Source organism: Polistes canadensis, unplaced genomic scaffold, assembly GCF_001313835.1.
Source record: "Polistes canadensis isolate GaletaPanama2010 unplaced genomic scaffold, ASM131383v1 scaffold_26, whole genome shotgun sequence".
NCBI classification, from domain to species: Eukaryota; Metazoa; Arthropoda; class Insecta; order Hymenoptera; family Vespidae; genus Polistes; species Polistes canadensis.
The window spans coordinates 589,161-611,221 of NW_014569573.1; the positions used below are offsets into that span (position 1 = coordinate 589,161).

A 22,061-nucleotide genomic window follows, 5' to 3' on the forward strand; every position below is an offset into this window, starting at 1 on the left:
TTTTAGTGTTATTTTCCTATTTTGAATATTCGAAATTAGATTTAATCGGATTCGTTTTCTTTTCGCATTACTACAATCCTGACATATTTTGTCTCCTTGATTTTTCTCTTTCTTTTCGTAATAATTAATCAAAAATTCATGATTTTTCTCTTGTCCGACGGGTAACACAAATTTATTAAGATGAAATATTTTCGTGTTAACTTTCAACGGTCGAGAACAGAAGAGAATTCGAATCTCTCCGACGGTACTTGTGTGTTGGTTTCATTTGCTTCATTCTTTTATTTACTTTCTATTGATACGAGATTAAAAACCTTGCGTATGCGTTCTTAGAAAAGCACGTGCGATACACGCAAGTATTATCTTTGAAAAATGAACAAAGATTAAATTGCACGTATATCAAAATTTGTATTTGTGTATTTAAATCGATCGTTCTGCGATACGTGGTGATTTTTGTATCGTAGACAATTTTTTGAAAATGTATTTTCGTTATCTTCGATCGGAAATACTTTAATTTTCAATTTATCTTCGATTTTTGTGATATCATTTTTCATTATTCAATTTATTATTCAATTCGATCGTTTTATGACACATGTTGTTTTTTTTGTTTTTATATCTCGCATGAAATTTATTAAAGATTTCTTTTTGTTATCTTCGTTTCGAGATAGTTTTATTTGAAAATCTATTATTTAGTAGATATATAATGATTGTGTTCTACGACACGTGTTTATTTTTTGTTTACGTCTTATATACCTTTCACAGGATTTCTTTTTGTTATCTTCGATTCGAGGTAATTTTATCTTAGATCGGATCGAACGAATTCGTACGAATTTGTCGTAAAAAATTATTTTCTACACAAATTTGTTGATTATTTTCTTGTATCTTTTGATTGATCTCTCATGTAAATTTTAATAATAATTTCAATGCATTCGTTCATTTTGTAATTTTCAAGTTTGAAAATTTCGATAAAACATTTTCATGATCATTGTAACGTATTAATTACGTTTGTTTCTTAATCTATAAATCTTGAAATTTAAATATTACAATGGATCTTTCCTTGTCTAACTTACATCGAAGACATAAATTGCTTTAGGCCAATTTTTATTAGGTGAAATCAATTTCACGCTAATCCTACGAATTTTCATTTTTAACCATACTTTTTTTTTTTCCTGAATGACGTTAACATCAATTAATTGTTTCATTAAAATTCATACTTTTATTGTTTCTTTAATTAACTTTGTTCAGTTGCAAAGTTTCGTGCATGATTTTGAATATCTATTTTGGTATATGAAAATGTAACACGTATTTATAAAATAATAGATAAAAAAAATATATACATATATATAGACGATATTAAACAAATTTGAAGAAAATAAAATTTTGTTTGTTTTATAGAGATAATGAAAAAGTAAAAAATAAATAAAACAAAATAGAATTAATTCATTAAAAAAACTCAAGAAAAAAATAAATATGAAAGATGATAGAATTAACATATTCGTTCGCGTAGAATCTATTTGTATCGCTTTCTTTTCTATTCCTATCTAAACCGCATGGCTTCTAAATATTCCAATTATCGATAAATCCGTCAGTTAGCGAAGCCTCGTGGACTCGTGCGAACGATGAAAACGTTTCTTTTGTATTGTTTATTGCATAATCGATCGATTATTACCATCGACATTAATACTTTCGTGTGAACGTAAAGTTGTGTTGTATCATCCATCGATCATCTATTTTCTATTACATCAAAGAACTTTACGTATATATCTCGAACGATAAACACGATGTGCAATTTTAAATTGGGAAAATATATTTTTCTAATTTTCTTCTTTTTTTTTTTTCTTTTTTTTCATTTTAATTCAACCGAGGACAACATAACCATTGGATTTCACGCTATTTTCTTTACGCTTTTATTGTTGTATTGATAATTCTAGAAATAGAGAAAAAAAAATGGAAAATAAGAGGATTTTTCTGTAGAATTGTGTTATAAGAAATCGTAGAAAAAATATATGCATATATAATAATAAAAAGCACGGATAAAAACATTGAAAACGTTCATGTTTTCCGAACGGAATGGAACAACTGATTGGAAAATAATATCGTAGAAGCTCTAAAATGGTGTTTTAACAACTGCTCCAAATTTCTTTTTTCGAGACCAATATCATCGAGTGATGAACGTATGTAAAACTTTTCACATAATCCGATCGTTATCAAATTTCATTTCTTTTTTGCGAATAACAAGGATTCATGTCATTGCGACCAATTATTGGCCAGAGAAAAAGAAAAAAGAAACTTTATCACAAATAATATCTTTTATTATTCTCTTTTGTTTTATTTCAGTGTGTCTGGTTATTAATAAAGTAAGTTATGCGAGGGGATCATCAAACTTTATTCGTACGTTGTTCTTTTTTTTGTTTGTTCAATTTCAATTATTATTCGATGTTAATTTCCAACGAAAAGAATACAAAAAAATAAAATAAAATAATAGGGGGATTCGTTTTACTTTAACGAATAAGTTTTTAGATTGTTTTTGATAGTTTCGAAAATTTTGTAATTAATTGAAAAGAAAGTGTAGGATTAATTTTGAATTTGTGTCGGGGAAGAAAATGGTAGAAGGTATAACGATTTGTACATGAATATGTATGAACAAAGTGAAATTTAATTGAACCGAAAGGATTCACGAGGGTTCCATGATTTCGGATAGCTATCTATGTATCTACTATCCTTTTCTGTGATCCAACATGCACGTTTGTTCGTTCGTTCGTTTCTTTTCGTTTCGTCACGAAGAAATATCGTTTGCACCTTTTACGAAGATCGATAGGTGTGACATCGACACGCGTTCTATCTACGCCGAGCGATATCCCGTTTATTCTTATTTCGAGTATCGAAGGAAAGCTTCGTGTTACGATGTGCGTGAGTTTCTTATCGAATCTTCTAACATTTAACACGTTCCTCTTACCAACAACGAAATACTTATTTCTTCATTTCACATTTTCTAATCTTATCGATAGAACTTATTTATTATTATATATAAATCTGTATATATATATAATATAAAAAAAAATATATATATATATCAAATGTGTGTAACATTTTTAAATTACATCGCCATAGTTATCTAAATGAAAGTTGTTTTTTCCGGTTTCATTTTATTTTCTTTTTTTTTTTTTTCAATCCAGTTAAAATTAATCGCGAATCTCGATAGAGATATATGTTACATTCAAATACAAAATACAAAAATTTGTTTAATAATGAAGAGAATATTTTTTCTATTTTTTTTTGTTCTTTTTATTTTCACTTAAAAATTGATCCCGAGTGTGGATAAAGAAACGCGTTAAAAAATGACGCAGATTTTGATAGAGTCGAAAGGATCGATAATAAATCGAAAGGGTTAGTGGGTAGGGCGGGGTGGTAGGGCGGTAAGAAAGAATTCTCGAGACGCAGCCGTCCAACAAAAGTTACGGTAGGTGTCAAGGACGACGCCCCACCACTCGTACCTTCTTACCAAGGACTTCTCGAAGGAGATAGTGGTGGTGGGTCCGTCTTTGGAATTAGAAAGGCTCCTCGTATTTACTCCCGACTCCTATCCGTCGTCTATCCTTACAAGCTTGATCTCACTTTTCGCAACTTTTCTCTTAACGTTAGTTACAACGAAAAGAGACAAAAAGATCATCTGGAAAGAGAGAGAAGGAAGAAGAAGAAGAAGAAAGTTGCTGTTCCGTTGCTGCTGTTTTCGCAAGAACTTTTTTAAATTCTATTAAAAATTCTTCAAATTGTTGTTGCAACTGATTTGATTTTATATATACAAAAATTTACATTGACAAGATATTTCTTTAACGATATTTCATTATTAATTTTCGACAATAATAATTAATATCCAAAAATAGTAATATTGTGTTGAAAATTGTTGAAAGTATTGATTGACATTTCTTTTCTTTTTTCTTCCATATATTTTGTTTTTTTTTCTTTTTTTTTTGTTAGAATCGCGACTTTCTCAATATATTATTTCGATAATTCTATTTTATCGTCGATGCATAGTGCACGGGTTCAGGTTAATATCGTAGCGTTTGCCAACGAGTAATGTTACTTTTCGAGCTTGAAACCACTTTGCTACAACGACGACGACGACCGTCATCGTTATCTTCGAACGATCACGATTAATAAACGACACATTATGAAAGGCATATTGCGACCAGTAAAATCCGAGTCGTAGGTGCGAGAAGAATTTCTAACGTATCGTGATTACGATTAGTCGGGTACTATAATACATAAGTGTTTTGCTTTTATATACCAGGGTGTAGGACTATATTTTGATTTATCGGTTTTATATTACCATTGTCTTTATATAGGATAATGCGATACAATTATCTACATACAATTATCTCTCATCACCTTATTTACATTTATAATAACGAATATATTTATTATTCATTTAATATTATATTTTTAAAGCTTTCGCGTACACTAAATTGCATTTTAAGAACAAAAATCTCATTATCTTAGAAAATATACTATAAATAACAAATATAGTACGACCAATAAATGATTAATATTCAATAATATCATCTAAAATAAAAAAAAAATACGACGATTACAAGACGAAAATGTTTTTATCGCGCATCTCTTGGTTTTTCTTTAAACGTAGTGAATTATTTTCATACAAAAATTTCATTCCCCATTTCAACACGACCTACCTGTTCATCGATCGATCAACGATCAACGATGAAAAATTCGTTTTTCGGCTCTGGTTATTTTTTTTACCATTTTGCGGCCTTCTCGTTCTTCCTCCTCTTTTCCTTTGTTTTCTTTTCCTCCACCCTCGATCAACGAATAAAATATATTCTGTTCCAGTTTGGGTATTCGTTCGAAACTGTGTCACGTTTCTCGGGGACACACACGTTCGTTCGTTCGTTCGTTCGTTCACTTACCTCTAAAAACGCGTACACGCACGTGCACCTAAGCTTCTTCTTACGTTTCTCAAACGAGTTATAATATTACCTAAACGTAGTTCTATTTTTGAATTTTGCTTTAGTCGTATATTATTCCTTATTAAATAGCTGATACGCGTTTCTGTCTAACACAAGTGTTATGCAGTAAGATAATATTTTGTGTGTTGTAAAAGAAAAATAATATATTTTTTTTTGTTTACTCGCGCCTTTTCATATATATTTTTATTTTTAAATATAAATAACAAAAAACGTGACGTTAAATATTTAAACGAATGGCGCTTGAAAATTGGCACGATTGTTGTGTCGTTCTGTGTTAAATATTTTCTGTTTGTCGTTTAAAGATAAATTATAACACGCGACATAACGAAATATTTCAAACGACGAATCATTTTTAACAGATTCGATTGTTGTATCTTCCTTTTCGTTCATTCAAATAAATAATCATAAGCTATCTTTATTAAATATTTTCGTAAAAAAAAACAAAAAAAAAATAGGTATACGTATAACCTTTCTTAAGAATAAAATCAATTCGAGTGTATTTCGTATTCTTATAAGACTAATTTAACAATAAGTTAAATATTAAAATGCGTATAAAAAGCGTTTAATTTCTAAACATTGTATTATAATCTCATTTTTCTCTTTTTCTTCTTATTCTTTTTCCTCCTCCTCCTCCTCCTCCTTCTCCTCCTCATTTTCCTCCTCCTACCCATTGTCGTTTGCTTTTCAGTGACGCGAGAAATATCGAAATAGCAACAGGTTATATGAAGAAAAAGTTAAGTAAGCGTGATCGCAAGTAGAAAAGGGAAAAGAGATAAACGTAGTCTTCTTAAAGGATATAATCCTGCAATTAGTAACACGGAATTGCATGTATATGCACGTACACACACACACACATGTTCACACGTATATAGATATTTACGTAGAAAGAGTAAGCTTCGAAAAAGAACGACGAACTTTCGCTGACCTTTTCTTTCCCCGGGTCTTTTTATATATTTTTTTTTTTTTTCCTTTTTTTTTTTCATCCTTTTGCCGTAGAAAAAAAAAAGGGAATTCGTTTTTACTGAAACAAGAATGCGACACAAGAAGAGGCGAGAGATAAAGTAGAGAAAGTAAAACGTATGTAAGTAAGTATATACTTTATATCATGCATAAACGTGTGTGTAGGCTTATGTTGTACAAAATTTTCATTTAATAGAGAAGAAATATCCGATAGTGTTGTTTATTTTTGATCGTACACATTTGATAGATATTTTAGGATCACGGAAGTTAAATATTCAATTACTACAATATAATATAACATCATATATATATATATATAAGTGAATATTAAAAAAAAAAAAAAAATAAACTATATATAAATAAATTATAATTAANAAATTATAATTAATGAAAAAAAAAAAAGAAAAAAAGAAAAAAAAAAGAATATAAATAAGAGAGAGAACTTGGAAGTATCTCATATGGATCTGATTATAGATCTAAGAAAATTTCGTAATACTTAATGGAAGGAAAGAAGGATAGAAAGGATTCTTTCGACCGGTTCGTCCTTAGAGAACGTAAAGAAAGACGAGGAGGATCCCTCCCCCCCGTTGGTCGCCTCGTTCGTCCGCATCTTGTGGCGTTTCACGTCGTCTCGCAGGTATAAGAACATAAAATGCACCGACAGCATTAGAAGGAAAGAGATAGATAGATAGATAGATAGATGTAGAGGATCCTTCTATCTTTTTCTCCCTTATTCTTTCTTATTCTTGGTGTGTACAGACACGAAGAAGGAACAGCCACCGTGCACGTGCGACGACTGTCCGTCGTCCCTTCTTTGCCTCTTCGACCCCTCTTGTCCTTTCCCTTTTACCCTTCGTCGTCTTCGTCGTCGTCATCTTTCCTTTACCACGTAGCAACGATTTTCGAAGGAATTGTGAGTTAGCAACCTCGAATAAGTCCGTAATACGTCCAAAATAAGACTACATTCTTTTAATTTTTCTTTTAACCATTCTTTTCATAATTCTTACACATTTGTTACATATATTCTTTCCCTATCAGATAATCATCGTTGCGTTATTACATCTTGTCTAATAATATAAAATTGACAAATGACCGATCGATTAATTGGGCGTATCATTCTTATCATATTTTGATATGACAATGACTAAACGATTTGTGTTGAGAATACAATACGTGTTCTGAATCAATTAAATTCAAGCAAATCGCAATAGGTTTCTTATTAATGAATATTAAATTTCTATTTGTGTATGGAATATTACTTAAATATTCTTAATGAATGATAGGTATGTTCTCACACACAATCAATAGATTATTTAGAAAGTATAATAAGGATATAATACTGATATATAATGATCTTATATATATCCTATATTTACAAATAATACTAAATCTATATTCTAAGAATAATTAGAGAAGCTACGAAATAATATATTTATTGAAGAGAGATATACTCTTTGAGAATATATCTTTCTACTTTCGAAACTAAATATATATTCATTTAATTTAAATTTTATTATTTCTTACGATAAAATGATATTAATTATATAAACGATTAAATAGTAGATATGTATATATATATAAATATTTTAATTATTAATTGTTATGAAATATTTCTTCGAATTTGTTAAGACGTATTAGAATATTAATAATTCAAATAGAAAGTAGTGAAACGTTTTGAGAGAAATACGATTGGTAATATGAACATCGACTAAGGAAGATCGGGTGTCTTGGGGTCTCGATGGAACGCGCTCGAACGCTGACTTTGCTCTCTGTCGTCCTCCGAACGTCTCAAGGACTCGAGTTAGACAAAGAGAGAAAGAGAAAAATAAAAAAAAAAAAAAAGAGAGAACCCTTTTCCTCTTCGACGGTGCGTAACGTTACTGGACGAAACTTTATGTACATTTACATATGTATATATATATATATGTAGTTAGGTGTACATATACATATCACAGAAATATAGTTAGAACTATGTATGTATGTATGTATGTATGTATGTATGTACCTAAACTATACGCAAAGTGGCAAGGAAAGAACGTAAGGTTTTACCTTTCGAACGAGTTGCTACCGCTCGGGGACCATGACGTAAGTCTTGTTTCCTGTTTGCACGGATTTAACTTGACCCCGGTACGAATACTGCCCAATGAATATAATACTTTTTTTTTTTTTTTATATACTCCTCGTTATCGATTATTATTAACTGATAATTGAGATCCGATTGGTCAACGTTGTTTTTGTTGAGATACGATCATCGAAATAATATGTTATCTGGAAATATTAATCCGTTTAATCGCGGATAACATGTGATATTATTATATATATATATATTTATTTTTTTTATTAGATAATATTTAAGGTGTAACATAATGGGAAAGAAAAAATCGAACAAATATGAAGTTGAGTATAAGAGAGAAAATATGGAAAAAGTATTGTAGTAGGAAAGAGAAAAAAGAGAAGGATTACTCACGGCTGCTGGAATAATAAGATTTGCAATGCAAAATCGATAGAATCGTAAAGGAGAAGAAGAATGTTTCGAGAAGGAAGAAAGAAGGCTAGCTAGCTAGCTAGCTAGCTGCATTGCTCGGTGTGTTTTCTTGCTTGGATGGACTGAAAAGTGAAGTCCTTTGGAACATTTCCACGTTCCACGAGAGATATACACGAATAAAATTTCCCAGCTTTGTGGTCGTCCTTTACTCGATCGAATTTCAACTTTGTGAATATAAACCACTTACTCGTAAATATCGCCTTTAATTTTTTATTGTCTTTTTCTTTTTATTTTACAAATTTTCATTCGAAATAGTTCATCTTTCCACGAAAATTTACTCGAAATTTATTACTATCTGTTCTTATTGTTTAACAAAAAGAAACTTACGTGTAAGATTTAGGAGTATGTTTAGAAAAGAAATTTGTAAACGAGACGACGTGCAGTCTCGGATATTCTCTCGTAAGATTTTATATATTTGTCGAGATAGATAGTCGTCACTTATGTTAGCACGTAAGTAGTTTTCTTCTTCTTCTTTTACTTTTTCTTCATCTTCATCTTCTTCGTCGTAGTCGTCGTAGTCCTGTAAGGAACGGTGGTCCCGATGCCAAGAATCTAAATGCGTGCTCTAGGTTTCACCCTTTTGTCGGCCTTGACCTTCGTCCCGTATGCGGGACGATGCGGGAGAACCATGAGACGTAATGCCGGAAAGTTTGCTGTTTATGTACCTTTAAAGGACGGTTTTTGCTCTGGGAAGAAACAATTCGAAGAAATGCGAAAAGTTTATCCTCGAGTCAGAAAGAAAAAAAGAAAAAAAGAAAGAAAGAAAGAAAGAATGAATCGTGTTACGCTTTGTTGACGGAAGGGAAAGAGAAGATGGGAAGAAATAAAAGATCCAAAAAAAAGTATTAGGTCGGACGACCTCGATAGTTAGTTACGATCGAATGCCAAAGTCGAATTTAATTTTTGCAAACTTTTACTCGAGTCGAAAGTTTTCTTTTGTTTCTTGTCAGCCACGGGGGCTGCACAGCACCAGCAGCACCCTTTTACGAAAAACTTTACTCGACGTAAACTCATCCGACAACTCGAAAACGACCGAAACTTTGCGAGAAAAAAAAAAGGTCAATTTTCTATTGGTGAATCCAACAATCGTAACCAACGTGAAAAGAATCCAAAGAATTTCATTCTTTGTGTGCGGGGCTCCGTGAGGAGTTTATTTTATTTACAGATAGGTTAATATATTATGCTTATATAGAGAATGACTTTGAGAACCACTGGACTATACGGCCCAGCCGTCAATCATTTAAAGGACAAGACTCTCCCTCTTTTCCTCCACCTTCCCCTCCCCGAAATTCCCTTCTAAGCTCGTCTTTCCCTTCCAATTTCGTAGCACTTCTCTCTCTCTTCAGTCCCGCTAACTTCCCTAAAACGTCAGACACCTTTGAAGCGCCTGGGCATATCCGAATGGTGGCACCCTTTGTCGTTCTCTCAAAGAATTCTTCTGATTTTATTTCTTTTTTTTTTTTTTTTTTCTTTTTTTTCGTTTTCCTTCGACAAGAGAGAAGAACGCGCCATATCTCGTATCATTCGTTTCGTTGAAAACTTAATAAATTTAACCAGACGTGTATATATATATATGCAATTGCCTATTCGAATACTTTTTGGAATGTGATTTCTTTTCATCTTTCCCCGGTCCTCTGATTTTTCAAACTGTGTGTGTCGCGATTTGTGATCATTTGAAAAACCAATATTCCGCGCTGAGGCTACGTTAACATGGAATAATGAAAATTCCGTTTCAACGGATAGAGTATTCTTTTTCTATTATCCTATTTCTCCCTTTTTCTTCGTAAACACGAATGTCGATGTAAAACTTTCAAAATTTGACGTTTATATTTAATTCTTTTCTTTTTTCTTTTTTTTTTTTTATCTATTCTTTATATATTGCAGATATATGTATATGGGTGAGGGGTGATTCGAAATGATCGTTAAAGAATATTAAAATTTGTTTGTCCTTCATTTTAATACGCGCACACACACACACACACACACACACACACACACACACACACACACACACACACTGAATAAATCTAAATTTCTAAATTCTTTTAACATCCACGCGAATTTTTCCCTTTTATCTCCCTTTGACCGATAGGATCGTCGACGAAAACGAAAACGAAAAAGAAAGGAAGAAAGAATACAAAAAATAAAATCAAGATGGATCGTGAACGTTCGCGAGAGAGAAAGAGCAGAGAGAGAGAGAGTTTCGGAATTTTCTTTTTTCTTTTCCTTTCCTAAAAAATTCGACGCGATTGATATCCTTTCTTTTTTTTTTCTCTCTCTTTTTTTCTACGGAGATAAAAATTCCGCAAATTTTTTACAGCATAGGCGTACTGGGGCGTTTGTTCGACGTTTCAACACTCGCCTAAACTTAATTGAGGAATAAACAAAAGGAAAAGCGCTTCCCAAGCGGATATCGAATACGCGCGCTGCAAACAATGTAATTCGTCGTTCAGGAAAATTCCCCGTTTTAAAACGGCCTTTTCTCGTTCGATGTTATTCTCGCACCAGTGATAGAGTAAAAAGAGAAGGACCAAAGGAAAATTTGCGAAGGAAATTTACATTAAATCATAGATCCGACGAAAACGATGATCTTCATTTGACTAACACACTTCTCGATGATTTATTTCGATTAAAAACAATCTAGGTAAACTCTTTTAACAAATTGAATTAATAATTTTCGTTAAATAGCCCTTTTTCCATGCATCGTCACTTTTTTGTTTTTTTTTTTTTTTAATACAAGAATCAAACGAAAATTTTCCTTCCCTTTTTTTCCCCCACTATTTCTTTTCTTCTTTTTTCTTTCGTGAAATATCTTAAAAAATATTAGTCGCAGCACGTATAGAGCATATTTTTTAACCGAGATTTCCCCTTCCCCTTCTTCTCCCTTCGAGCAAGTGTCGTGACCAAGAACGTTCGAAGTAAAGTTCTTGTTAGACCAGTCAAAAAGCGTTTTAAAATGGCGAGAGGAGACTCTGTTGCGTGCGCCAAGTTCTTCTTCTCCCCCTCTTCCTCCCCCCGAACGTGCCCACCTCTCTTCCTCTTTCTTCTCTGAGCTAGATCCAAAACGTTAATTCCCTCTCATTCATTCACTCACTCACTCACTCCACTTTTGACCATTAAATTGCAAGCTTGAAAATCTACAAATTTGTATTTCGATCAAAGCTCGATTTAGCAACTTATATACCTCGAGGATCTTCTCCAGAAGTCCTTCGAATCCTTTACTCCGTCGGGGCTTCGGCCATCTCATTAAGTTGCAACTAACGTCGAAGCAATTAATCTGAAATCTCGTTGGCGGAGCCGTCTAGAAAGAGAGGAAGGGGAAAACAGAGAGAGAGAGAGAAAGGGAGAGGGAAACTGTGAGATAGTAAGAGAGAGAAAGAGGTGGTAGATTTCTTGTAGATGCGGTCCGAGACTTCTCTTTCCTCCCTTTGCTTTGGTCTCTCTCTCTCTCTTTTTTTTTCTCTCTCTCATACTCGTTTTCTATAGCCATTTCTCTGTCCTTTTCTATACCGAAGTATACCCCGCGTCTTAACATGGCTCACGGTTAGAGAGTAAAAGAGGGAACGTTCGGTTTGTGGAGGGAAGGTTGTCGGTGAGTGAGGGAGTCCAAAGGGTGGGAGAGAAAGAGGTGGTGGAACAGGAAAACTTGGAGAAGGAGGAGAAGGAGGAAGAAGAAGAAGAAGAAGAAGAAGAAGAAGAAGAGTCGTTAACTGCTTGGAAATGAACTTCTCCGCACTATTCCTCAGCGTTGACTTTCCTACTACATTTTCCTATTCCTCTCGTATGTATCATACATACACATATGTATAAGTATATTCCATAAGTATGTATTAGTTATACATATTCTATGGACACCATCGTCATCGTCTAATCTCTTCTTTTTCTTCTTCTTTTTTTCTCTCCTACTTTTCCCCATTGATCGAGAAAATCGATTAGAAAAAAAGTGTTACTATACATAATTGGTCATTTTTAGATAAGAGATTAATTGCGTAACGATTAAACCGTTCGCGTGAAAAAAATATTAAGGAAATAACCTACTCGTGATAATAGATCCTTGAACGAACGAATTTCCGATAGTATCTTTCTACCTCTTTCTCTCTTTTTACCATTCGCACTAGAGAAGTTCAGGAATACTCTTCGTTCGTTGAAAATATCGGCGATTCGTTTCATTTGTTGGAGAATAAAAATGTCGTGTACTGTTGTTCGTCGTAGTTCTTTCGGATTTATCGATTACTACGTTGAACTTTATCTTTACGAGGAGTAATTTGAAAGTCGATAGTGTACTGACCTATCGTCGAATACAAAGTTACGAAATGAGGCAGGTATATATATATATATATATATATATATATAAACCTGCATATACATATATATATATATGTTATTTGTAATAGTCGTATGTAATCGGAGACGGGATTATGCATGAAAATTGACAAATAAAAAGGAACAGAAATTATCTCTAAGTAATTAATTTCTAGTTGAATGATAGGCATCGTAAGTAGATATATAACTTTTCTTAAATATCGAATTTTTATTTACAACAACGTTATTACCCAGCTACGAAGAAGAATTATCTCTCCGTGTAATTATATTAATAATAATAATAAAAATATTCTTATCTCCGTATGATATTAATGAATAGAGATAGTAAAGCTATCTGCAATCTTTTCGAATAATAATTTGATTTCTACGGAAAAGGGAGAAAGATGATTAAAGAGAAAGAGAGAGAGAAGGTAATATAACACCTACGTATACTGGTTAGACTCCTCGCAACGACTGGAATCAGATTCGTGTGGTTCGACGTAATGACGGATATCGGCGTATCGTAATTGCACCGATTTCATTGCTTTGGAGAGAGAGAGAGAGAGAGAGAGAGAGAAAGAGAGAGAATGAGCCACGCCAACGATCGTTGTTTGCTGCTCCACTTGTTTGCTCGTTCATTCGTTCATTCCTTCGTTCTTTCATTCTTTCATTCTTTCATTCCTACATATCTTCCCTCCCTTCTTGCTTGGACATACAAACTGGAAAATTATGGTTATTGACTACTTGCTACTCGACAAGTAGCAAATACGATTTAATATCTACGTATGTTCTCGATAAATGAATATATATATATATATATATATCTTTACGTCAAGTTGACAAATTATTTCTAAACTTTTGCGACGATGTAAAAAAGATAAAAAAAAAAGAAAAAAAAAAGGAAAAAAAAGTCAAATAAAAAGATAATGAGAGGAGGAGAATGAAGAATGGACAATTATTCTTCTTCTTCTTCTTTTTTATTATATTTTTCTAGAATAATAGTCAATCTGGAAAAATCGTAAAGTATTATATTTTTATTTTTATAGAAAAATTATCTCATACGAGAGGGGATTCTTTTTTTTATGAAATCGTATAAAATATAAAAATCATCTTTTTTTTTTTTCACGTAACACGAGACTGACGAATCGTACAACGTTTGAACCTCGTGAACTTTCGAAACGGAGAGAGACTAACTCAGCAATCCTCACGCCTCCTCTTGGTCTCTCCCTCCCCCTCCTCATTCTCCTCGAAACCTCCCTGTCTCGCGTTTTCTTCTCTCTCTTTTTCTATCTCTCCTCTTATATCGCTCCTCCTGCCGCCTCTTTATTCCGCGCTCTTTCTCTTTTTCTTTTACACTCTCTCAGTGTATCTCTCTTTTGTGGTGGCGAGAAGTAACGATCGTTTTTAAATTCAAGAGAAGATCTTGCCGCAGCAAGAAGAAGAAGAAGAAGAAGAAGAATAAGATCGCTTTGGTTCGCCTACTCGAAAAAAAGCTATCATCGCGTTTATTTCATTTTCGATTTATTCCTTTTATTTCATTTCGTTCAAAAGTAGTAGGTAGGTAGTAGGTAGTAGTGGTGGTGGTAGTACTCCTTACAAATTTGTCATACGTTACTTATAATTGACAAAAAAAATATCTAAAATGTATATAAAAAGTATATATAAAGTTTACATTTAAAAACAGATACGAAGTTTTAATATTCCACATGTGTAAAAAAAAAATATTGTTCGAATAATATTTTTTGGTGAAAAACGAAGAAGAATGATAATATTAATCGCGATAAGATTCGCAAGAAATTGTGGTGTGGCGGTGTGTGAAGGGGGGGAGAGAAGGGACACGTAATTTTTCGTATTTTCTTTATTACCGGATATAATGTTTGTCGCGTGGAATATAAAAATAACGCGCGTATACGTACGCGGGTGTGTAACCCCTGGTGCACAAAGGTTAAGAAGTCCGTAATTGGACCAGGAAGAATGAAAGAATGGCGTTTCCCTCGGTCCCGTGGCAACGGTATACATCACGAGCTAGTCGGACAAAGTGGTGCCCAGACGGTATTCAGTACTTTGTATCGGAACATATCGAGTTTCCCATACAAACGAAGACTCGTATACGTTCGCACAGCACGAAGAGGAGATCGTGGTGGAGAAGAGGAGGAGAAGGAGGAGGAGGTAGAGGAGGTGGTGATGGTGAAGGTGGAGGCGGAGGTTGAGGAGACAGCACATACACGTATCATACACGTACGTATGTACGTATATATAGATGTTTGTACGTTAACGTAGGGAACGAACGAAGAATTCTATGCTTTGCTGCTGTACAAAGAGAGAGAGAGAGAGGAGAGGGAAAGGTGGGAGGGAGGAAGGGAGGAAGAGAGATGGTTTGCCAGGATTATCGCGAGCACCACGTGGACTCAAATGCAAACGTTTCGCGGCTTATGGTAATATCCGGCCTTGGTATACGAAATATACGTAGGCAGGATGGCCGAAACGCTCGATCGTGTTTCGCCGACGTTATCGGTAAATATATAGACGTATATTTATATATATATATATATATATATATATATATATATAGAGTCGAAGGTATAATATTACTAGATACACACACACGTATATGTTTATATAAATTGTTTAATTTTGGGAAACGTAAAAAGTTGGTAGGCACAAAATGCATTATAATATAAATTAATTTAATAAATTAATTGAAATACCACCTTTAATTATTATTATCCACCTAAAATGAAAGATAATGTTTATTCATTAATCGATAATGAACATTTTCAATGCGGTCTCGTTATATATATATATATATATAAACAGAATGATGAATGTTGTTTTTCGAGATCGTATTATATTATAACACATAGGTCGTAATTCTGAGATATAAATTCGGAATTAAAAAAGTACGAGAAAGAGAAGGACCATCAGCGGCGGTGTAGGAAGATTTTTTTTTGAAAATTTATCTCTTTTACTCTATGATATACCGCTCACAGAATTTCTACGATATTTCTATGCATTCATTAAAATGGAACACCCAGTACACGTTATACAAAACTTTTCGTATTCTGTTTTTGATATCGTCCACTTTCAGAAGCAGCAGTGCTTCGTGGATAAAACGTTAGAAGATTTTCCTCCCCTATTTACAGGAGACCTTCATAGAGAATATATTTTTACTCGGAGGACCTTCTCTGACTTTTTTTTTGATCCCCTTCTCTTCGCTATCATCTCTCTTCCTCTTTCTATCTCGATTTATCTGGTAGTACTATTTGCTCTTTGGTAGACTAACGGCTAGACGAGATATCTCTAACTCTACTTGGAATTTTGCCATAAGATCGATGATTTTCAGAACGAATGAACACTGGTAAATAAACAAACGTAACACGTTCTACATAACTATGTAGATATGTATCTATGTAAGTACATAACGGATACATATATGTTGGTCGTTTCACGGTACGCGAGAATCGTGTCAATCCCGTCTTCGAAGTGAAGTCCCACAAATTCGATGCTTGCTGCTGCTGGTTCGTTGGACTATCAAAACGCGTTCCCTTTCTTGACTCTTAATTTTCTTTCTTTCTTTTTTTATTTTTTCTTTCTTCCCCATTCAATTCTAACGAAAGGTTTCTTGTTTTCCATTTACATTATCAATCATTGTGTGTTCCCGTAGTAAATTAATTTAAATCGTAGAATCATTATCGAAAGAGACGAGGATTTGTGAAACATTCAATTATACAACATTTATCAATTATAAATGTTCTATTTGCAAATTAACGTAAATTACCGTGTTGCAATTCAATCGTGTTTCTTTTTTTCTACAAATTTTTGGCTAATTTAGTTAGAAACATACATCGAGGTAGGTAGAGAGAAATCTATTTATCTATCATCTATTCCTCTATTTCTTGGGGAGAGTCGGTATGATGATCCATCCAGAGTCTGACTCGCCGGGGTCCTGAGTAAGTATAGTCAAGAGGTAATAGCATAAAAACACGACACATGTGTCCTACTGACAAGAAGAGAGGCAGCGGTGGTCTCCCTTGCTCTTGCACAAAACACGCGGCCCACAAGGTTAGATGAAGAAAAAGAAAAAGATAAAGAAAGAGAGAAAGAAAAAGACGTTGATGGGCCGAGGTCTTCAGTAGAAAAGAGAGAAAGAGAAAGAGAAAGAGACGCCCCTAGGCTTTGCGCTTCTCTACCGTCCCATGTGGGCACGCACACAAATTTATTTACTCACGCGAGAACACACATACGACGACGACGACACCACCGTCGGCGTGGGCCGCTTATACTTTTTCTCTCGTGTTGTGTGTTCACCACACGCGCACACGTGGCTGGCTGGCCTCCTCGTTCACCGGTTTTCTTCTTCCTCTCGCGGTGTGTAGGAGGAGGGCTCGAATTCAGGCGCCTCCCACCACACGCGAGCGTGCCCTGTCCTCCTCCTCCTCCTCCTCCCTTCCCTTCCACCCCCCCTACCTTCACAAAACGAGCATTTTTATCTGTCCCCGCGTGTGCGTGGATGCGTGTATGCGTACATTGGTTGGTGTGTATAAGTGCATCATCATCTCCCTCTTGCATTCGGTGCGTGCACTTGCACACGAAAGACGACGACTTTGTATCGCGTCGTGGTATCTACTTTTGTTGCATGCCTACGCTATCTCCGTCCTGTTCCGTCGCCTCCTCCTCCTCCTCCTCCTCCACCACCTTCACCACCCTTTATTCCCCCTCTCGGTGGTAAGCACACGCATGCACACGGCGTGGTCGCGCGTTCGTTCGACCGCCGTTTCGTCCTGCGAGAGAAGAACGACGATACTTATCGTTTACTCTTCTTCCATTTTTTTTTTCCTTTCCTCTCTCTATCTTTCTCTTTCTCTTTCTCTCGTTGTTTGTATTTCCTTTCTCCTCATCTTTAAATTATTTTTTTCTCGAATTTTTGTCTCTACATTTTTTCTTTGTGTGTATGCGATTTTCTGGGCCTTTTAAAGGAAAAATATGTCTCAAATTCTATCTAACCGTAGATAAAAGTAAAAAGATAGGAAAAGGAAGGGAGGAGGAGGGGGTTGGGTTGGGTTGGTGGTAAAGGTGGATTGAAGAAAGATTAGACGTCCTTTCTTATCGCAAGACTTCGGCAGAAGAGGACCCGAGTGCAATGCGCTTGCTCAAGAAACGCGAGACGTTTGCGTTTCGTTAAGAGATTAACACCAACAATTGAGATATGTGTATATGTATGTGTAGAGTGATTATGAGAGAGTGGTGGTCTTTTTTTGGCTCTGATATGAGATTAAAATGCCGTTCCTTTGTTTTGATTATCTCTAATGTTTCATTGATTTGAAATACAAGATATTTTTTATTCGAGCGTCGTAGTAGGTAGGTTAGTGTTTATTTTTAATTGTAGACGCCTTGAGATCGAGTATCGATAAATTATTTTATGTTTTCTATAAAAGAAAAAAAGACAGACAATTGTCGGACAATACGATTAGGCCCGACTTTTGTTGCTGAACAAATATAATTATTATAAATGTCTGTTTAACTATATTAAATATGAAAAATAAAACTTTCAAATAGATCTCTTATTATGTTGAAGAAAAGAAAGGAAAATAAAAATGAATTTATTGAGGACTTTGATCTCATTTTTAAACTACTTCCGGAATGTATTATATCTACAATTCTTAAGGAAAGAAAGGAAGAAAATGGCGGCGTCCTTATTGTTCGTTGTTTTCACAGAAATAGATAAAACGTAACATTTGGTGTATCTTTATCGTTTCCAAGAAAATAGGTATTTCGTTTCAGGAATAAAACCTTCTTTCTTCGACCACTCTCTTATCCTAATTCTTTCATCGTCTCTGGTTTCTTTATTTTAACGTTTTAAAATCGTGTAAGTAACTTTTGTCCGAACATGTCCGAACATATCCGTTAAAAGCTGCAACCGTGTCGAGAGACCGTTTGTTTCTTTCACAATGTGTTTTCTAATCGCGTTCAGTAGTTAGAAAATGCATTAGATATACGAAGTCTTTCACTCTGGAAACCATAATAAAAATAGTTTTCATTAACATTCTTCAATAAAATGTATAAGCGAACGATAATATAATATTTTTTGACATTTTGTATATTCCAATCATATATTCGTTTAGAAATATTGGAAGCAATTATCTCAGTCACACGAAATTTCGTCTTTTCTAAATCGTCTGTAATTAAAACTTTCACGAATATGTCATGTTAGAGAAAAGCCCCCCCCCCCCGCCCCCGCCTTCTCCGTTTCCGATCGATTTTACTTGACATTCGATTTCGAGTAAAATTTCGTTCACAAAATCGTTCCATCAATTTTCACTATAAACCAAATCTATCAGTTTAACGATTCCAATGAAAATAACAAAGAGAAATTCGTAGGGTGAAACACACAGTGTTCGGCTATCGTTAAACGTTTTACTAGAACGTTACACTAATGAAAGCAGTTTATGATCGTGATCGTTAAAACTTTCGCTATTTAATACCGATCGAGCGAACACTTTTATTAGAAAGAAAAAGAAAAAAAGAAAAACATGAACCTTTATGCAAGAGATCAATCAACATTCTCAAATAGGAAACTTTTACAATTATCGATTATGAGTATTAATTAATAAACTAAAATGTGATCGGAGAAGTTTTTTTAGCATTTAGAAAAAATAAGAAAACGCGTTAACGATCTAAATGATCTACTTAGTATAGTATCGATAAATTATCATTCAATATATATATATATATATATTTTTGTATAGATTTATTTGACCGTTTAGATGTTTACAATTTTATACGCAAAATCTAGATTAGCAACATAGCATATATCATCGTAATATAGAATTTACGATGTTTCCTTTAGCATCGATATCAAGAAAATGTGTGATTATAAGAGGGTAAATTTGATGATAGAAGGAATACGCATGCGTGAACGTTATAGGCGCGTAACCCGCGTTTTACCTTCTTTCTCGTCGAGCAATTAAGCCGGATGGTGCAACGTGGCGTGGAGTAACCTAGTTAAGGCTTATCTTCAATCGACCGACCCATCGGCGAAACGCCTGTATCTCCTTGGCGCCATCCTTTTCATCTTCCTTTTTTCTTACTAGCCAATAATTTCTTTTCGTCAAACGCCATTTTCAAATACTAATAATTAGAAATATTGTCAGTTGTAATAATAAAATTTTGCTTAACGAGGAATTGGAAAAGAAGAAGAAAAAAAAATAGACCAAAAAGAAAGAAAAATAGAATAGAAACACGAAAGACAAACGTGATCCTCTACTCTCAGCTGGCGAAAGACAAAAGGTTCCTCTTTGAACAATGACGCAGGAAAAAGAAGAAGAAAAAAATAAAAAAAAAAAAAAAAAAGTAAGAAGATGCTTCTTCTTGGGTCTTATTTAATCGTCGTCTCGAGAGGGTGAGCCAATTTGAGTCTCGTTAAGGTGCGTCCAAACCAGACGAGACGAGAAAAATGATTGAAAAGATTTTCCTACAAAATTCTAAAGTAATTGGATCGTTACAACCGCACCGTCCACAACTGTTTTCTTTTTACTTTTTTTCTTTTTTTTTTTTACAATAATTAATAATATATCACGCATAAATTATATATAAATTCGAATGTAATTTTTTGGATGTTAAGAGAACGCGAGTTTATTTTCTTTTTTTTTCTTTTTTAATGTAGAAAACGTTCCATCGTGTTCTAGTGTGCTGCACTCGTACATCGTGACAATGTTTTAACAATGAAAAGTACACGCGTGCGATTACTTTGATAGATAAACGGACAAGTAATGCGCATGGACTGGTGATGGTGATCGTCAAGAATTCGTGACTGCGAGAATGTTAAAAGAAAGGAAACCTTAAGATAGAACTGACAAGTATAATACATACTACGCAAAAGCAAGGCCATTCTAAGTATGTTTTAACTCTTCGTAGTTGACTTTTTTTTGTATTTGTGCTGCCAAAATTTGTCCTCTCAACAACGGCCGACTACGTAACCGGTCTTTGAACTTAAGTATAGTATTTTTTTTTCTTCTTTTTCTAGGATGATGGATGGCTAAAAAATTGACTTAAATGTCGACTCCAAAATTCTAGACGATTTTGTACATATATATTTATATTGTTTTTTGGTCAGTAAATTGTTCCAAGAAAAGGAACGCAAAAGGGAGAGCCAACATTCTTCTTCTTCTTCTTCTTAATATTATTATTAATAATAATATAATCCGAAAGAGTGAGAGATATAAAGTAAGTATATACAAAGAGGTTGGTGGCAGATAAAGGTAAACTAGGTAAGGCTTTACGATAACTCGTATATAAGGTGAAAGCGAACGAAGCAGAAGGAGCCGCAGTTACTCGCAGCACCTGTGTTTAACGCGCGATCTGATAAGGGCTAACCACCCCGTAGCATATAGCACATAGTGCTACAACGGAGATAGGGTGGTAATGCGCGCGTGGTTGGATGCTCCTTTCGAGGCGACCCCTAAAGGTGCTTTTCCGTTTCGCCGACACGAGATGACACGACACGACACGACACGTGAACGTGCGGCCCTTATTGCGAAGGCCCTTACCTTTCCTGAGATTCACGATTCGCGTTAGAGAGAACGAGGTGGAAGGAAACCAAGTGAAAGTGGTGCTCGTGATGGTGGTGGTGGTGGTGGCGGGGGTGGAGAAGATAGGGTTAACCTAAGTGTGTGGGTGGAAGTGAAGTCCGTTTCCTGTTGACCGGTTGCGAATCACCGAATAAGGATTTTCAACGTTTCCTTCTTCTTCGTTGCTGATGTTTTCGTTGTTCTCCTCCGACCTCGTCACGCTCGTTACATTTTTACTCCCTAACGAATAAAACCAACGAAAATTTCTTTTCTTTTCTTTTCTTTTCTTCTTTTTTAAGTTACACGAAAGACGACGGTTATCTAGTCCGTACTGTTTGTACGAATTAATCGCAGGAAATGTTCATGCGGGTTTGTAGATTTATTGTAGAAAAACGTTTTCTAACATATAACTCATGATAACGGATAATTAAAAGATCTATTTTGTCGATCGTACAATAGTTATCACGAGAAACAAATAGAGATGTTAGTTTTTTGTTTTTCTTTTTTTTATAAGGAAAATAACAACTATCGCGTAAGAGAATACTTATTGGGTTTTGAAATAGAATCCCAAAATGCGATTATTTCAAGCTCGAAATCATTTTTACATTATTTTAAAATAACAAGAGTTATTTTGATGATAGAGAGAGAACGAAATTATTATTACCTTTCTTGAGATCTAATTATTTCTCATTTGTAATAGTTTGA

General features: G+C 34.3%; 1 protein-coding gene across 1 annotated transcript in view; it reads left to right on the forward strand.

The window, feature by feature from the left end:
• The window catches only part of LOC106783821, a 101,442-nt gene that overhangs the window by 1,774 nt on the left and 77,607 nt on the right, over window positions 1-22,061 (forward strand). The gene's annotated exons all lie outside the window — the stretch shown is intronic.